This window comes from Monopterus albus, unplaced genomic scaffold (assembly GCF_001952655.1).
Source record: "Monopterus albus unplaced genomic scaffold, M_albus_1.0 scaffold38.1, whole genome shotgun sequence".
NCBI lineage: Eukaryota > Metazoa > Chordata > Actinopteri > Synbranchiformes > Synbranchidae > Monopterus > Monopterus albus.
Window position 1 is genome coordinate 3,764,517 of NW_018127918.1, and position 16,942 is coordinate 3,781,458.

The 16,942-nt window shown below is 39.0% G+C and overlaps 1 protein-coding gene across 12 annotated transcripts in view; it reads left to right on the top strand.

The window, feature by feature from the left end:
- The window catches only part of ncam1a (neural cell adhesion molecule 1a), a 217,988-nt gene that overhangs the window by 16,605 nt on the left and 184,441 nt on the right, over positions 1–16,942 (top strand). The window lies entirely within an intron of this gene.

Here is a 16,942-nt window from a genome sequence, read left to right on the forward strand (position 1 = left end):
GCTGCTATCTCTGTTTCAGTATTGTCTGCTGTATTGTCTGATTAGAGCTGCTTAGACTGACATTTCAGGGCATAAAGATTTGTTTTTGTTCACCCACCATCCAAACTGCTGACAAGTTTCTTCAGAGGTTTTCATAAGAGAGTGGGGAAAAACAAATTCCCACAAGAATTTTATTGTTGTTTTTATGAGGCAAAAGTGTCTGGTTGAGGGAGATTAGGAAAAGATACAGAAACTGCAATAGATGCCAGTTTTATTTCCAAGTGACACTTATTTTTTGCAGAGTTTAGAGGAGATGTATGACAGTTATGTCTTGTAGCTTTTCATAATGTATTTAGGAACAAAGGCTTCACAAAGACACATGCTGTGTTTGCTTCGAGCATATACACTGGCCCCTGAAAAGACTGAATGTTTGGTAATTGAGCGTTGTGTCAGGGTCCTAGTGTCTCAACAGGCATGTGTCACCCTTGATTTATTGGCAGCTTAATCTCCAGTTCTGAGTGCTACCAATCAGGGGTGGGTAATGAGGAGCATGAAGACCGAAGGGCAGCCTTGACAAAGCTATACAGCGTGTAAACACCGACAAGCATGTAGGGCGGTTCATCTCTCATAGTGATGAAATTGCTACAGTTCTGGGCCTGACCCACATGAATTTCTAATAGGTTTCCAATATTGTAAATGACATCTGTTGTATTGAAAGTACTTGCAAGTGACACTGATCACCTTTGTCTAAGTAGAATCAATGTAATATGCAGAATTTTCAGTTGAAGGGGTGGGTTTTTTGGCACAAATCTTAAAAAGGTAATTGGTACAAATAATGCATCAGTGTTTCCCAGTGACTGTTCTGACAACCCCCCACCCCCATTCAAAGTTAAATATATGATGTGAATGGTCAACGTCTTATCAACTCAAGTAAAAAAAAAAGCCCAACAAAAAACTTGCAACTTATCAACAGGAACAAATTAAAACTGGGCCTCAGGGTTCTTCTACATTAGTGGGGGGATTGCTCATTTACACATCCAGCAGACATGGAGTAATATTAGCACTCGGATGTTTTTTTTTTTCTTTCCTGGCCACCTGACAAATGTAAGACAATTAACTTTCATTGTAGCTCTGTTTTTCTTTCTACCAACTCCTGATGTTTCTCTTCAAGTGATACATGCTTCACTAAGTTAACAGCTAGGTTCAAGTATAACTGTTTTTGGTACTGTGCTGGTAGCATCCAGTGGGGAAATGGCTATTTTCTCTGGATTTGTAACTCTGATCCTCTTAGTCATTTGATCCATAGAAAATATTGATTAGTGGAGTTTTAAAAGTGGCCTCTGTGAAGAACCGTAACCCTATTCCTTAACTCCTCAGCTAATGGAGTCCCCAAACAGACACAAGACTGACAGGAGATGCACCTAATATCCCAGGTTTGCATTTAAAATGTTGGTTATATCTTTCCTAATGAAAGATAAGTAGTGACTTTGATATTGCATCAATATAATACAGACGTTTACATATCTGATGCCCACATCTTGAATGAAATTATTGTTGAAGAGATGACAATGTGATCAGTGAAAAGGAAACAATCAGCAGATAGAGACAAGTCCCCACCCTTGTTAGACTAAGGGATTCAACAACACCCCTTCTGCTGTCGCCAGTGATCACACAACCCATAAACAATACCCAATTAGAGATGTGGAAAAACAGTAATGGGGTGGGAAGGGTTGACTGGGGGGTGTTGGAGTGGGTGGGACCGAGTCCTTTAGGACCTGCTGGGCTCCAGAGATACCACCATTGTGACATTGTCTACACTGTCTGAAATATAATTCTGATGAATTAATAATCATGGACAATGTCATAAACAGCGATGACCAATGACTGTGCTGAAAGTTTAGCCGTGCTGAGTAAGGGTGTGGTCCCTGCCTCATGTCTGTTGTTTATGGCAGGAGGACAGGCACTAGGCTGATGTGCGACGTGATCCCAGAAGTCCCTCAGCAGACAGGGTGAAGTAAAGGGAATCCCTTAGGAGGGGCTGAGTAGGTGCAAGTGCTAAGGTGGGGGTATGTTGTTTGTGTGTGGGAAGGCGAGGCTCAGAGGGGTTGTGGCAGTCATGTCTTCTGCTTGGTTTCATCTGAGACAATGGGGAAGTCTGGCAGTTTTGTGCTTGGGGGTGTTCAAGAGGACTGAAAATACTGCAAACCAAGGAGCACATCTAGATGTAGACAATATATTTTTCATATTTTACATCATCTTAAACTTATTATGGTTGAGAAAACAGCAAGATATTTTTCATATTTTACATCTAAAACTTATTATGGTTGAGAAAACAGCAATGCAATCTGGAAGACTTGCAGAAAATATAATTGCCTTTTTTAAGTTGTAATGACATAGCAGTCATTTGACCTTTTATACATCTGGCTGGCTGAGAAATAAAATCTGTTAAAGTAAAAAATCTTGAGAAACATGTCAGGCTCTTTTAGCTATGTCAAAAAATGCCCATCCCTTGCTGAAATGATCTTTTGTTTGTGCCTTTTTTCTGTCTCATTTTCCCTCTTTTTCTTAAGTGGGCCACATACTCGTTGCAGAGGGTGCTGCAAACCCCTTGCCACTACACAGGGGCCTGGTGCATGTAGGTCATTTTTATTTAATTTTTTCTAACTGCACAAGAGGGTGTACATCTTGCTAGTGGTTGGCTCTATGGTAACGTGACCTTGGTGTTACATCTAAACTACAGCCATACTGTGTGTGCTGGCTGGCTGGCTTTGCAGTTGATCATCAAACTGATCTGCAGATATACGGAAATACTTGAAGTGCTTCTTGTCATCTTTGAGGCTCACTGGTTTCATAAATTTAATGAACTATCTTCTCTACACATCTGGTTGAGGACAGACAGCCCATCATCTTTTCTCCCTGGCATACAATAAATACCACAAGCACAACACTGATGGTTGCAGCCTGTGTGCAGGCAGTGACATGTACACTAGCTTGTAGACCCCATTACTTTGTCTTTCTTTCCTTCCTGTCATAGCCCCTCAATTCTAATTGTTTCACTTTCTCAGTAGCCCTCTTTCCCACTATATCGTCCCCTCTGGACGTGGTACGTCATGGTTTTTCTTCATGCTTTGTTACTTCATTAAGGGTTCTGTGCATTTCCACTATCAGGGATCCCATGCTGGTCTGTAAGGATGGAAAGTCTAGACAGTTGGGGGAAAAGTCTGACAATTCACCTTCACAATCTGGACTATTGCTGCTGCGAGGGTGAGCATTCCATCTGTACTGGCGGCAGTGACGGCACACTGATCGGCTACGTTTGCCCTCTGGGATGATGAGATATCTATCTCTGTCAGATTTCCATTAGTTTCCACGGACAACTGAGTTGCACTTCTCATGTCTAGTAGGTTTGCTTTGGTTCCAATTGAGGCTTTATGGATACAATACACAACTTTATGCTTTTTTTTAACCATGATAAAAGGTTTAAATAAAGGTTTCTAAGCCTTCTGTGCCTCCTTGATTTATCCCTGTTTGTGCCACATCCACTTTTTGCATTATGTCAGTTAACATTAGATGTGGATTAGTGTCACCACTGTCTTCGCCTCTGGGGAAGAATAGAAAACTACAACAACAATGTTTGAGAATTTACCACTGGAACACTCTAGAATGGCATATTGTATTTTAGTTGCATAAATATAATCCTAACCAGAAAATGCTCATACAGGTCATTTTGAATGCACTGACAAAATCCAACGTGAGCATGCTCATACTTTTGATTTGCCTCTAGGGATTTCTCATTTCACTGTAGAAATACAGATCTAAAGAAGCACTTGGCAGATAATTGGGGCTTCTGTTAATGAATGCTGTTGTTGTAGTTCTCGCCACCATAACAAATCTGACAAGGATTTATTAATGTGAAGCGCTGACAACGCTGTACTACTCAATTCTATTCAAAACATAACCATTTGCATATGTGTCATGCATGTTTCTTTTAGAATTATTTTTTGCTTGCTACATTGCTAAATTGCTTTTGTTGCCATGGTTGTACTGGTGTTAATCCACGCAGTCAGCTTGATAAGACTGGGTGTGGTACTGATTCCCAAGAGCTTTAACACATCCATACACACCTGAAAGAACAACAGTTTCTGGCTTAACTTGATGTGCTTTAGTTTTTAAATGAGAAGACACTAATGTGGATAGTGTGTGTGTGTGTGTGTGTGTATATATGTAATTTTTACCGAGTCGTATCTTTCTAAACTTGTACTTTTCTTTTTTTTTTCCCCAGATGCTATCAAAGTATTGCTTTACCTGTTTATGGTGAGGTTAGACAACAAACATTATCAGATACTTGATGGTCTTAATCTCAGAAGGGCAAAGTTCTGCTGACTATTTTTACTCAAGTTAGGTTGAAGACCTTTGCAAGAAACACAGATTACTAGATGGTTTTCACACTATTGTCAGGTCAACCAACCTTACTTTGGAGGAACTATTAAAACAACCCCACTAATATTTCAACTTAAACCAACTTTACCTGATGGAATTGTGCATGGATACAAGAGGGTTTAATCAATTTTTGTTTTAGTGTTAAACTGCTGGAAAGGTCGATGCAAACCCCTCAGACATGCATTTCCAGACACATCTAAGCTCTTAAACAGCCCACAATGAAAACTTTCCTCTTCCTTTTCTCTCTGCTCATTGTATATTAAAGCCTTCATGTTGCTTGCAGCTCTAAGCTATTATTGCTCCACTGGAGTCACATTGATTTGTGTCCCTTGGTACAGTAGCTCTGTATCCTTATGACCAGTTCCATCGCTGTTTTTCTTTTTATGACCAGATGTATGTGACTTTGCCAAGTTTTTGGAGTCCCCTGGCAGATGTGCTTGCATAATAGTTCTCATTATCTATTGGCTAAAAATAGGCGTAATTAAGCCTGTTGTGCTCTCCATGTAAACATAACGACAACACCCTTTTAGTTTACCACTGAACAAACCCATCAATGCAACCCTGTTTCCTTCTTCCTGAATGACGCTAACTATTTTGGGGCCTCAGAGCCTGCACATTGTCACACTAGCTTACAATAATTGCTTGTTCTCTTAACATTCCCTGTCTTTTATTGGGCTTGAGCAAACTAAGAGAATACACTATATGAGCTGGTAACATAATCCAGTATATCTAAAAGGGATAAGTCGCACCTCTTTGCCATTAAAAATGCATTTATAGAAAAGCCCCCATCTCAAAGAAGAACTACTCCTAAGTAGTTGCCCCCCCTGTTCAAAGAGTGGAGAAAAAATATGAAGCTGCTGGCAGCCACTACCCAACAGTCTTGCTTTAATTTTTCACAGACGTGAAATAACTTGAATCCCAACTCAAAACCAGATTTCTTAGCGTTTCCATCTGCCGAGGTTTTGTGCCTTTTTAAGGTCACTAAACAAGATCCAAGCCCAATGCAGCGTTCTTTTACACACACTCAAACATAAGGAATCTAAGAAAAGCCAAAATTGCTCTTGAACCCTGTCAATACATGATGAGCATAAATGGAAGTTTGTGTAGGACCTCTATATGCACACACAGCTGGCATTGGAAAAATATCACTTAGTGAAATTTGGCTGCTCTGTTTGCACAAGTGTCAGGAGATGTAACAGGAGATGAGAGCTTCGTTTGGTGGTCCTTGAATGAGAGGCATGCTCCAGGAATGTGGAGTCAATGGGTGAATGGCTTGTGAACGTGACACCTGTAGTAGCTGGAGTATCATTTCACTGCAGAATGTGGTGTTTATGTTTATGTTGTCTCTAAAGTCAACAAACCTGTCTGCGTACCCCCGTGTGGCTCCTAGTGCTGTCCACAGCGCATGTCATTATATACCATACACGATTAGTAGTTTTGTTTCAGAGCCAGACTGCTTGCTTGCTTTGAGAATTAGTGTGCACTGGGCTTCAGCTATCCCTATATTAATGCTATAAAGTGTTTTATAGGAGATGTGACATATTGGACCTGTTAACAAAGCTGTTATTTGTTCTCACCAATAACAAGAGGAGCAAAGTGGCCCCTCTGAGTTGTTTGCATTTTGTTACTCTGTATTTTACAGAAATGTTTGAAAGCACAACAGTAGATGCCAGTACGTTTTGACAGCATTTGTTTGAATACAGATAAATTCAATATCTAGTCACAATAAGATGGAGTCTAGTTGCTTTTTGCTCAGAGTAAGATAAAAATATTAAATAGCCAAATAAGACATTTGAGATGCTAAAGCAAATAGTTGTAGGTATTTTAGTTCTGCTTTCGCTTAAAGGTAGCCTCCATTCAGTAAAGACCTCAAAAGGCATTTACAATTGTGTTCCAGTAGTGAACAAATGGCATAAGTCTGTTTGAGTTGCCGGGAAATAAAAGCCCTACTGTGCAGTCTCTTGGGAGTCCAGATAAATGGACTTGTCTCTCTGCAGCTGCTGTCTATTGTCTGACTAGGCCATGGCTGGAATTCCAACCCCGTTGGTGTTTCCTTTGCTCTAAAGCTGTTTTTCTAAAGCACTTTCTGGTAAATTCTTGAACTTGCCTTAATCTCATTTCCATGTTCACTTGTGTCAGATCTGGTTTTCTGCCTTTGGTTCAACTTTGTCTGTGTAGAAAATGCAGTATTTTATACCTGTAGACTTCAATGCATCTGTAGTCAAAAACCCCTCTGTTAAGGAATGGAATGCTAAGGTTTTAGTGTCCTGCAGACACATTAGCATTTCAGGAGGATGGAAATTCAAAGCACATAGTCAAATCTCTGCTTCACTGCCTGTTCAATTTCCCCTCATTTTAGAGGTGTCAATGATCTTTTTCTATTTTTTTTTTTAAAGCGTCAATTGAAACGCTGCCCTCTTGTGAATTTGCGCTCCAATCATTAATGGGTGTTGTCCTCAAAGAACCTTGTTTATCAAATAGAGCTGCAATCTGAAGCAGACATTGACCAAAGTTTGAGAATTTGATATACTGTTCAAATGCTCCAGCCCAAAAAAGTTTGAAATACAAAATTTGAAACGGACCGCTACACAGTCTAAAGCACTAACTTGCTGTCATCCTCTGCATTTTAACTGAGGCTTTAACAGCAAAGTGAACTATTTCAATGGAAGTTCCTCTTTTAGATATTTAGCTGTTGCTCCTAGAGCAAATTACCAAGAGTGCCTCAAGCTTTTAACTTCGCTCTTGGAAAGCAAATTATGGCAAATCAGCTCAGACTGTTATGGCTGCCTATTAGATTTCACAGGTAGTCTCTGCTCAAAGAGGCGGATATGCCTGAATGATGGTTGCACTTAAACCATATTTCAGTGATTTATAGATGTAATGAAAACAAATTGATTCCATGTTCCATGGCTCTGAGTTTATTAGAACTTTATTAGAAACCCTTTGCTTTCAGATATGTTCTACGAATGAATTGCTTATTTATTATAAACACAGAATACGAGCAAAATGCAGAGAGACACATGAATGAGGGGACATTGTTCTTGTGCAGAAGCACATTGCCAGCTGATTGGCCTGGTAAAGCCTGTACTGAAGCAAGGCCTTCACTGATGAATAGATGTTTTTCACATCTGCTCATCAGCACATTCAACACGTCTAGTTTCAGACGTGTTCATTCTTGAAGAAACAAGGAAACTGCTTGAATGATTCATGTTAAAAGGCCTGTCGGTTGTGTTTTAATTATGACTTGCATTCAATTGCCAGACAGACACTCTGAGATATGGAGTGCTGTGAGTGAACGCACACCAATGTATGCCGGCTGTTGGATTTCCTTTCAAGCATTAGTGATTCACCTGTAGCGTTAAAATAACCCATACTGTGATAATTTGTATATGAATAGCTAATATACTGTTATGTACTCCAAGTTGGTATTTTTCTGAACAACAATCCCATCATTGATGTCAGAAGTTGACACCAAAGTAGTAAATTAATGATACAGTAAATTCATATTTGACCCTTAGGGTGACAGATAATCCAAGAATCTCAAGTCAGGAGAAAGAATCTGTTTTGGATGAATCATGGAAATTGTATTAAATCTGTGGGTTGAGGGAAGACTGAAACACAGTGATACACCAAGCTATCTCTGGGATGTTCCATGATTCACTTCCCTGGTATTCTCTTGGTAATGATTCTCTTTTTTTCCAGAGGACTTGGTGTATTTCATCCCTGATACAGTGAGTTGGTCAAGGCAAGCAGGCTTCAACTTTCCAAAGCCATTATCACAACCACTGTCGCATCAGTACCTTGATCCACACATCATTCCCCTGTGTTTGACTGATGGGAATTTCTTCCTTGGCTTGGCACCGTGTCATGGCATACAGCTGAGGGCAAGGACTCCTGGGAGTGGAACAAAAAGAAGAAAGCGGGTAGAGGATTTGAACTTTATCGATGCCATCAAAAATCACTGCGAACAGAGTGAAAACTTACACGACATATGAGAGCCAAGTCGGCGCCCATGACAACACGCCAGCCAAGGCTAATAGGTCAGGGACATGGCAACAAGAACGACACACTACCAAGTTAACACTGATTCTGTACTTAAAACAAAGCAGCTGTGTAGTTGAATGTGTTTCCAGAGGAGTTTGTGTATTGTTTTCTAAACTTCTTCTGGGGAAGTACATTTACTCAGTTTTGAGATGCTTTTGAGTATTTAGTTGAATCTATAGAATTTATACTTAAGTAGATATTGTTATTCCAGCCCATTTTTTTTAACTGCAACACTTAATATTTGGTACTAATACTTTCAGATTAAATGTCCTATGCACCTATGTTCAGCCAGGTGTTGTTACTTACTTATGCTGAATAGATCTATTTTCTGGACTCTTAAGTGTATACAGTTTCACTTAAATCTCCTTTACTTCCCTGTCAGCATTGTGCACCTTTCTTGGTGACTGAAGTGACCGTCATGATTATTACTAGTCAAGATTCAAGATTTTTATTTGCCATTTATGCATAAACAGACAGTCTAGGCATTTAGGAATTCTTGTGCACGACTCTCCTGGTGTCAAGTAAAGAGTTTAAAGCCAAAAGAACGAACACCTAGTCTAGATATAAGATTACCCAAGAATACAAAATAGTGCACAGAGGTTGGTGGAATCGTGTAACTAATGTAGCTCCATACATTTCTAAGCCAGGCAGAAGTCTCTATGCACTACCTCCTGTGAGTGCAAAGCATTCTTTTAGGTTGCATCTCGTCTTAGATTGCAACCTGTGGGTCATGTGACTCACAACTCTAAACCTTGATTACATGGCAGCTCTCTGTGAGGCTGACTTCACACGCATAGCCCCTTGGGGGGCGCAATGTCTGAACAGTGTGTTCTTGACCTCCATAGGCGAGGTCACCTGAGAGCCAACACAATGATGGTCCAACTCAGCAGCAGCTATTTTACACTCAGTTACTGAACTGAACCAGAAGTGCTTTATATACTGAACATAATTTGCTTTCAAATTCTGCCATGCATGTCACTGTGAGGCATATGTATTTGGGTCGTATTGTTTTTGTGCTGATTGGTCTGGGTTTGGTGTCACATCTGACATCAATTTGAAGGGGTTTATATATAAATGTCTGGTCAGAGTAAAAGCTGTAAATACCTGATGTCAAAATATTGTTGGTGTGGTAGCTTGGGCTGAAGAAAAATATTTTTGTGGAGTATTAAATCATTGTACAGGGTTTGTGTTTTTTTTGTTTTTTTTTCTACTGTGAGGCATTTGTAAAATATATAATTTCATGTTGTTTAAAAGCAGCAGCGCAGCACAACTTTGTGGCCTTGTTTAAAGTTTGGGGTGTTCAATTTCAATAAGCTCAGCACAAGAGGTCGACAACAGCAGCAAGTAATTGAAAACAGTTTTCAGGGTCATGCTCTGTATAGATCTGAAGTAATTCCAGCCAGCAGAGATGATAGAAACAGACGCCAGTGGGAGTCATAGGGGGGAGTTCATTGCTGAAGATCAGAAAGGAGACAAATGACAAAGCAGGGACACTATTAAACCCTTTTCCACCGCCATGGCGTGATGTAAAAGCATAGAACTTTATGAACGCTGAGTGAGCAGTAAAGTACTCAGCTGGTACTGAATGCTGGGTCAGAGGTTTGTTTACTTGTGTTTTAACAGATGTTTCTTGATAGAAATATTTTTCAAGTAATGGAAACATGGTTTTGTAGAAAAATGTGAAAACACTATTTATCACTGTTTTCAGCTAATTTAAAGGATGCTTTTTTTATTTATTATAACTTAGGTTGAAGTCATGGTTATGATAAAATTGTACTGACTCAAAATTTATGACTAATATTTGTGAGCAAGACTAAGCTAGTTTCCAATTTATCTGGAAATAAAACTGAGCGAGCGCTACCAAAATGTTGGTAATACTCAAGAAGTAGCTCTTTAAATTATGATGGATGTTTACAATGGACAGTAATTTAACAGTTGGCTTTTTCAAATATATTTGTGTATAATGGGTCGGATTGCTTTCCTGCCAGTGTGTCTTTGCAGTTTAAGTATAACATTTGCTGTTCTCAAGTGGAGAGCACTATGTAGTTATCACTGATATAAATAAACAACACTGCAGGAATTTTAATGATTTTTATTTTGAATCAGTCTCAAAATTAAATTCTAATCCATTTATCCCTGTTGGTTTTATCTATCTGTTGCAGTGCCTGTTGTGTTGTCTTTATTTTATGCCTGTCATAGTCACTTTTATGGCCTGTTGGTTTGGTTATATGCTGGTTCTTCTTGTAAAGTGATGGAGTACACAGAAAAAGCTTGGTGCAAACACAGAGCATAATGGCTTTATTAAAGGCAGACAATTTGGGAGAAATAGTGCAACTGCTAAACAAAGCCAGATTCTGAGGAGGATTGCCCAAAAATACTACAGTACATTAATGGTTCATTCCATCTTCATGTCTATCCAAAGGCCATCAGTAGTTTCTTATGCCTTTGTGTATTTTAGGGAATAAAAGAACATATTCAGAACCCTCCTGGGTTGTCTGCAGTTTATGTGGTGATTGTGTAGTGAAGATTGATTTAAAAAATAAAGTGAAATAAACAGAGAACCTGTCTGTCTTGCCATTTCATTTGCTTTGTAGTTTGTTTTGGTCAAGCTCTGAGCACTCATCTCTGGAGGCGGGGATTATAGGAGATCTAAACTCCAGATATTTCTTTCCATCTTCCATGGCTCTAATTAATCAGGGCAGAGTTCCATCAAGGGGCTTAGTTGGCCCCTTGTCAATTTGCAGCTGTTGGCTTGCTTAGACAGGCCTCAGCAGCATCAACCCAGTTGCTGTCCACGGTAGCAACCTGTAAAAGCTTCTACAAGCTGAGATGCTGAGCCAACAAAATACAGCCAATGATGCATTGAGCTTCCAAATGGGAATATAGACAATTCTGCCTTCAAATGGGTTTAATAAGTTCTATAATTATAAAACTGGATCTCACTGTGCCTATTAGGTCAGACTCCTCTGTTTCTTTTGGGGAGGCAGGACCACAGTGAAATCCTATCCTTTGTAGTTGATAAAACCGCCTTGGCTTGGCCTGGTTTACAAGCCTCAAGCAGTGCATCCTACTGCAGCCGATTCCAAGTGGTTGTAAAAAGGTTGAGGAAATTTTGGGAATTTATTCTTATTTAAATTGTGCTAAAAACTCACGCATGTTGGTTTTTGGTAGTTTGTAAAACAAGTGTAAACTGTAAAGCTTGTAAAAAGCTTCCATCAGAAATGGTATAAAACAGGTTTGCAGGGTTTTGATGTGTGGTACAATTTTTCATTGTGTTTGTGATTATAAGCATGTCAAAATACAAAAACAAAAGCATGTGATTTCAAAACAACTAGTCAGTGCTAAGTAGCTAAAAGCAGTCAGTAGAAATGAATATTAATTCTCACTTACTGTTTCTGTTTTCTCTACGAACGGGCTACTATTGTCAGGCCTTAAAACAAGCCCCCTAGTGTCACTTACAACAAAGTCAGTTTGGCTCATTAATAGTCCATTAATGGTTTCTCTTAAGTAGGGCTTCAAGCCTAGAGCCAAGGAACTGTCCGCTGTGTCCTACATCTGTTATCATTTAGTGAACAGTACTGTTGAGCTGATTGAAGTAATGATACACACTTGTGAGTGCTGATTCTGGTACGCCATTAGTCACTGCTGCCGGTGAGCACTACTGGTCAGAAATTCATCCTCTGCATTTGATTTGTCATAACTATTAGAACGCTGGGAGACCTTTTGTGTGTGTATGCATTATTAGTGAAAGCAAAGCAAGTACAAGCCATGGTCAGACTTTAGTAGCTCAGGGTTTGAGAAACCAGAACCCTCTTTGAGCTTTGACACAATGCATCAAAAACAAGACATAATGGAATATATTGTAACCTGGTAACAGACTGAAACATTTTGAGGTGATTTATTATCTGAGGCTCATTAATGGGTTCCTGCTTTAATACACTTACCAGCCACTTTTAATAGACGTGCCTGTACAATTGTATGCACTTCAGTGCAACACCTCCGCCTTAACATGTTTTTTTTTAAGCTCAGTGTTTTGTTTTTTTTGTGTGAAATTTTCATAAATGCATAAATTCAATTATCTGTTTATTATTGAGGTCATAGTTAAAGGTGGTGTTGTACTGGACTACTTTACATTCTACTTCCCAGTTCCATGCATGGGGATCAGAATATTAACAACACCTCTGAATATAATGTACTCCAATACAACACCACCTTTAACTATGACCTCAATGATAAACATCAAATTTATACATTTGACAATTTCCCCAAAAACTGAAACATTTTGGGCTTCATGAACACAGATGTTAAGGCAGAAGTGTTGTCTTGAAGTGCATACAATTGTGCTGGTGTACTTATAAAAGTGGCTGGTCAGTGTACATTACCCAGACCCGTGCACTGCAACGGCATACACATTTCATCAGCATAAGTGTTTTCTAAACTGTGGGCTATGAAAACTCATTGCAAATGTTAAATCAAATGGAGCATGTGTTTTTTGGCACTACTTGCCTCAAGGCTTCAGACTCTATTGACAGTCTAGTAGTATGTTTCAGATTTACTGGTTCATATCCAGCAGCCTCCTTATTTACAGTATGCTGGATTGTAGGATCTGAGGCGAGGAACATCTGTAAGTAATTAAGACAGGAGCAGGAAGAGAACAGGACCCCATCACAAGCCCTGCTGACATCACACTGCTTTTCTACTGCTGTGCACATTTTGCCACGTGCTAGCAATATTTTTTAGGGTTGACTTTTTCCAAAGTTAAATTGCTAATGTAGTAGGAATAAAAGGGGGTGTGTGGGGTGGGGTCTTACATTCAGCCCTGGAATTGTAAGAGCGGTCACAATGCTAATATTAAGTAAACTAGGACACTAGAGCTAATACTCCAGATGATGATGGAATTCAAATTTCCAGATTAAGAGCAGTATTATCCTGGTGGCCTGATGGTTTAGATGCCCAAAATAACTGCAAATGTCACCCGTTTGTTTCCCAGCCAGGGATTATTTATTTAGTTTTGTTGTTTCATGCCACAATCTCTGATGTCAGTTTACATGAAGGTACGGTTGTGAATACTATTATTATTTAATTTAATGTACCAATTTTCTCAGTTGGTTTTCCCCTATAGTAAACTAGTAGGTATTGAAAAATGCCTATCACAGTTTCAAAAACTCAAGGGGGTGTGATCAAATTTCTTGTTTTCTCCAACACTTAATAATATCCACTTTGCTGTCAGATAAGACAAAGAAATCGTCAATACTCACAGAAGAGAGAACCTGGGACCCTGCTTGAAAAATAAGTAACAATGAATTGATCATGGGTGTGTTGGTTCACTAATCAATTCAGTGAATAATCTTAGTCATTTGTTATGAAAAAGCAAGATCTTTAATGCAAGCTTCAACACATTGATCCTGTAACCAAGCACCAAGCACCACAGGCATACATGGCATCCTTCTTATCTTCAATATGCATCTTTGCTGAGATTTGGAGCAATTTTATATGCTTGTATTAGCTGTAAAAGATTTGCAGAGGAGGCTATAACTTTTTACTGGCCAGCTGGAAAGGAAGGAGCCCAGGGTAGTGATTAAGTCTGCCTATGAGGTAAAAGGCATAAGCTAGTTTAGACATGATAAGCCAAGGGATCCCAGCATTGTTGTGTACCAGATGGATCGAGAGAGTATGAGTGGCTTAAGGCAGCATAGAAAGATGAAGGGATTATAGCAGCCTATGTTTCTGTCAATAAGGTTTCAGAAGCTGGAAAAATTTACCTACACCTGTGTTTCCGAGATACACAAGCAAATAAATTTAGTTGTAAGAGATCTGTTAAATTTGTTGTTCTATAGTTTGTCATATTGTCTTATTTACTGATGTTCTGTCCTTTATTTGCTGTCGCAAACTGCCTTCTTCAGATCTCAAGCTAGAAATGTTAGAGCTGTTAAAAATGCTTATAATTATTAGATTGCTTCTTTGAGTTCCTTGAGCAAATTAATGCCATAAATTAGTGCCCATTGATTCAATACGTTTTTAAGCAGTTGTTGTTGATAGAATGCCACAATTCACAAATACCTAAAACAATCAAGGGCAAATACTCTGGTAGGGGTACCAAGGTGTTTGTCATGGTGACGCTAGTTGTAATGGAGCCTACTGACCAGTGTTACTCCGTCTAGTCCAAGTCACCAAAGAATAATCTGAGGTAAATCCTGATTACCTGAGTCAAAGTCATCAAGGTCTACATTAAAAATATTTGGCGCAGCTCTCACCGTTTTGAGTTTACTTGCTGTGTGACAGTAGCCAAACAAATGCACTCTTAAGCGCACACACTCACACTATAGAAAGTGAACACTTTTTTTTTTTTGATATTCTGAACATTGGATGTGCTTCAAATACACACTGTCTATCAGGAACAGCTAGGAGCAAAAGGCTGGCAGCAGTAGTGTTAATCATTCATGTTGGATTTCAAAAACACACTGACAGCATCGATCTGCTCAACCTTGCACATTGAGGCCTCATCAAAATGTTTCCATGACTGAATACCTTTTCAGTGGGTGCACTGCTGGTAGGGATAGAGAATAGCTATGCGGCAATCTGATAGAGGGTAGAGAATTTTGAGTTGGTTTTCTTTGTCACTGTCAAGCTGCACATCATGTTCTAGCCATGGGAAACCAAATGTTGGGTGCAACATGGATGCTATGAAGTAGGCACTGGTCAAAGGAAACTTGGTGGAGCCTTTTCCTTTACTTGATTCGCATCCTGTTCACCAGCTTGATGAATGAGTACATATCTTATCTATATCTGTATCTAGATCTTTTGTTGTGCATGTCCTAAAGTAAAAGATGAGCTCACCCCCGGGATCTTTAGATCATTTATCCAAAGACACAGGGGTCATTACCCCAATAAAAGCCCCTAATGATGTTACAATTGAATTCACAGGACAAAAGACGGAGGTAGAGATAACAGAGGCTCCGATTAGGCATCTGGCAGTTTGCGGTATAATGAGATTGCCTAGGTATGAGTTGATTATGCGTCATACTGATACAAAAATAATAGCTTTTTTTTTTTCAGAATCCCCTGGAGAGCTTCAGGTTGGAATTTGGGAAAATGATTTAATAGTGCAAAAGCAGCAGCACATACCAAGTCTGTTAGCTCAAAGGGTCATTGAGAGAACTCAGACTTGGACACTGGAGAGTCATTTGCAGATATCTGACTTGTATCTAATGAAATCTGTGCCTATAAATCATTGAGTTTGAATGGTCTTGCTAGTCTGTAGCATTGATGTTATGTTTCTGTCGACATCTAGAGCTGTCACCCCACATCAGAGGTACAAATGTCTGAGACCTTGAGTCTATATGATTCTGAACACTGTACATCTTTGCAGCTTCATTGTGTTTTGTCAGTCAGTTTTCTGAGCTTGAAAATTATTTTTTTTATAGCGTGAATGTGAATAATGCAGCAATTCATTGTTGCTGATATTGTCTGAAGTGTTTCCTGACCCAGGAGACATTTTGTAATTTACTTTTGTCCAGCCAATTATTAGTTGCACAAAGCAGATGTGAAGTTCTTTTCAGTTTGAATGCATTTTAAATTATGATGTGAAACGTTGCCCATCTGTTTTGCTTTAAAGGCTTTGATTCTTGGTCAAGTTCATTGTTCAGCATTAGAACATGGAGTAGACACTAAAATTCACATTTGTTCCTTTACTGTCCAAGAGCTGCATAATCCAACATTGTAAACATGAGTTCTTCATTTAGTATAGTTAAACTTTTGTTTCATTTTTATTGAATTATGCCTGTTAGTGTCATCGGTATGCACATACAGTATGTTGATACTCTGCTTACTGTCACTCAAGTGATGCACACAGAAAAGGAAGCGTTCACAGGAAAATAAACCCTGTAAATATTACCTTATAAACTCTTTGCTGTTCCTGATTACCCGCTGTCCAGCCTAATGTCAGTATAAGATTGACAATGTAAAGCAATAAAACAAAAACAATGCAACACTTAAAGAAGTAAACAGTCCATATACCTTCAAAAATGAAAGCTTTGAAATATCAACCGGATCTTGACAAAATGGTAAATGTCAGTTTTTTTATGTGTAATTGACTGTAAGGTTTGTGTAACAGAGTTTAGACATGAAATAATTTCTGTTATGGTTATTCTTGTTTCCACTGAGAAGTGAAGTTGCTGGACTAATGGATACTAGGGGAATGTATTTCTCCTCACCATTCAATCAGCATCTCGATACATAGTCCACAGTTTGATCAAAAAATGATACAGCTAAATCTAATGATATGGTAAAGTACAATTTAGTTTTAATTTAGACTATATGAAAAACTGTCTTTACACTAAACAATTAAAAAGACTTAGTGTTTCTCTACCAAAAATGTCAGGCATTGCCTCTTGCTTGAACAGCACTTATCATGGTTGGTTGACAGACTGCACCATCCTCTCCCGAGTTATGGCTGTATGCTCATTAGAGGAAAAGTTGT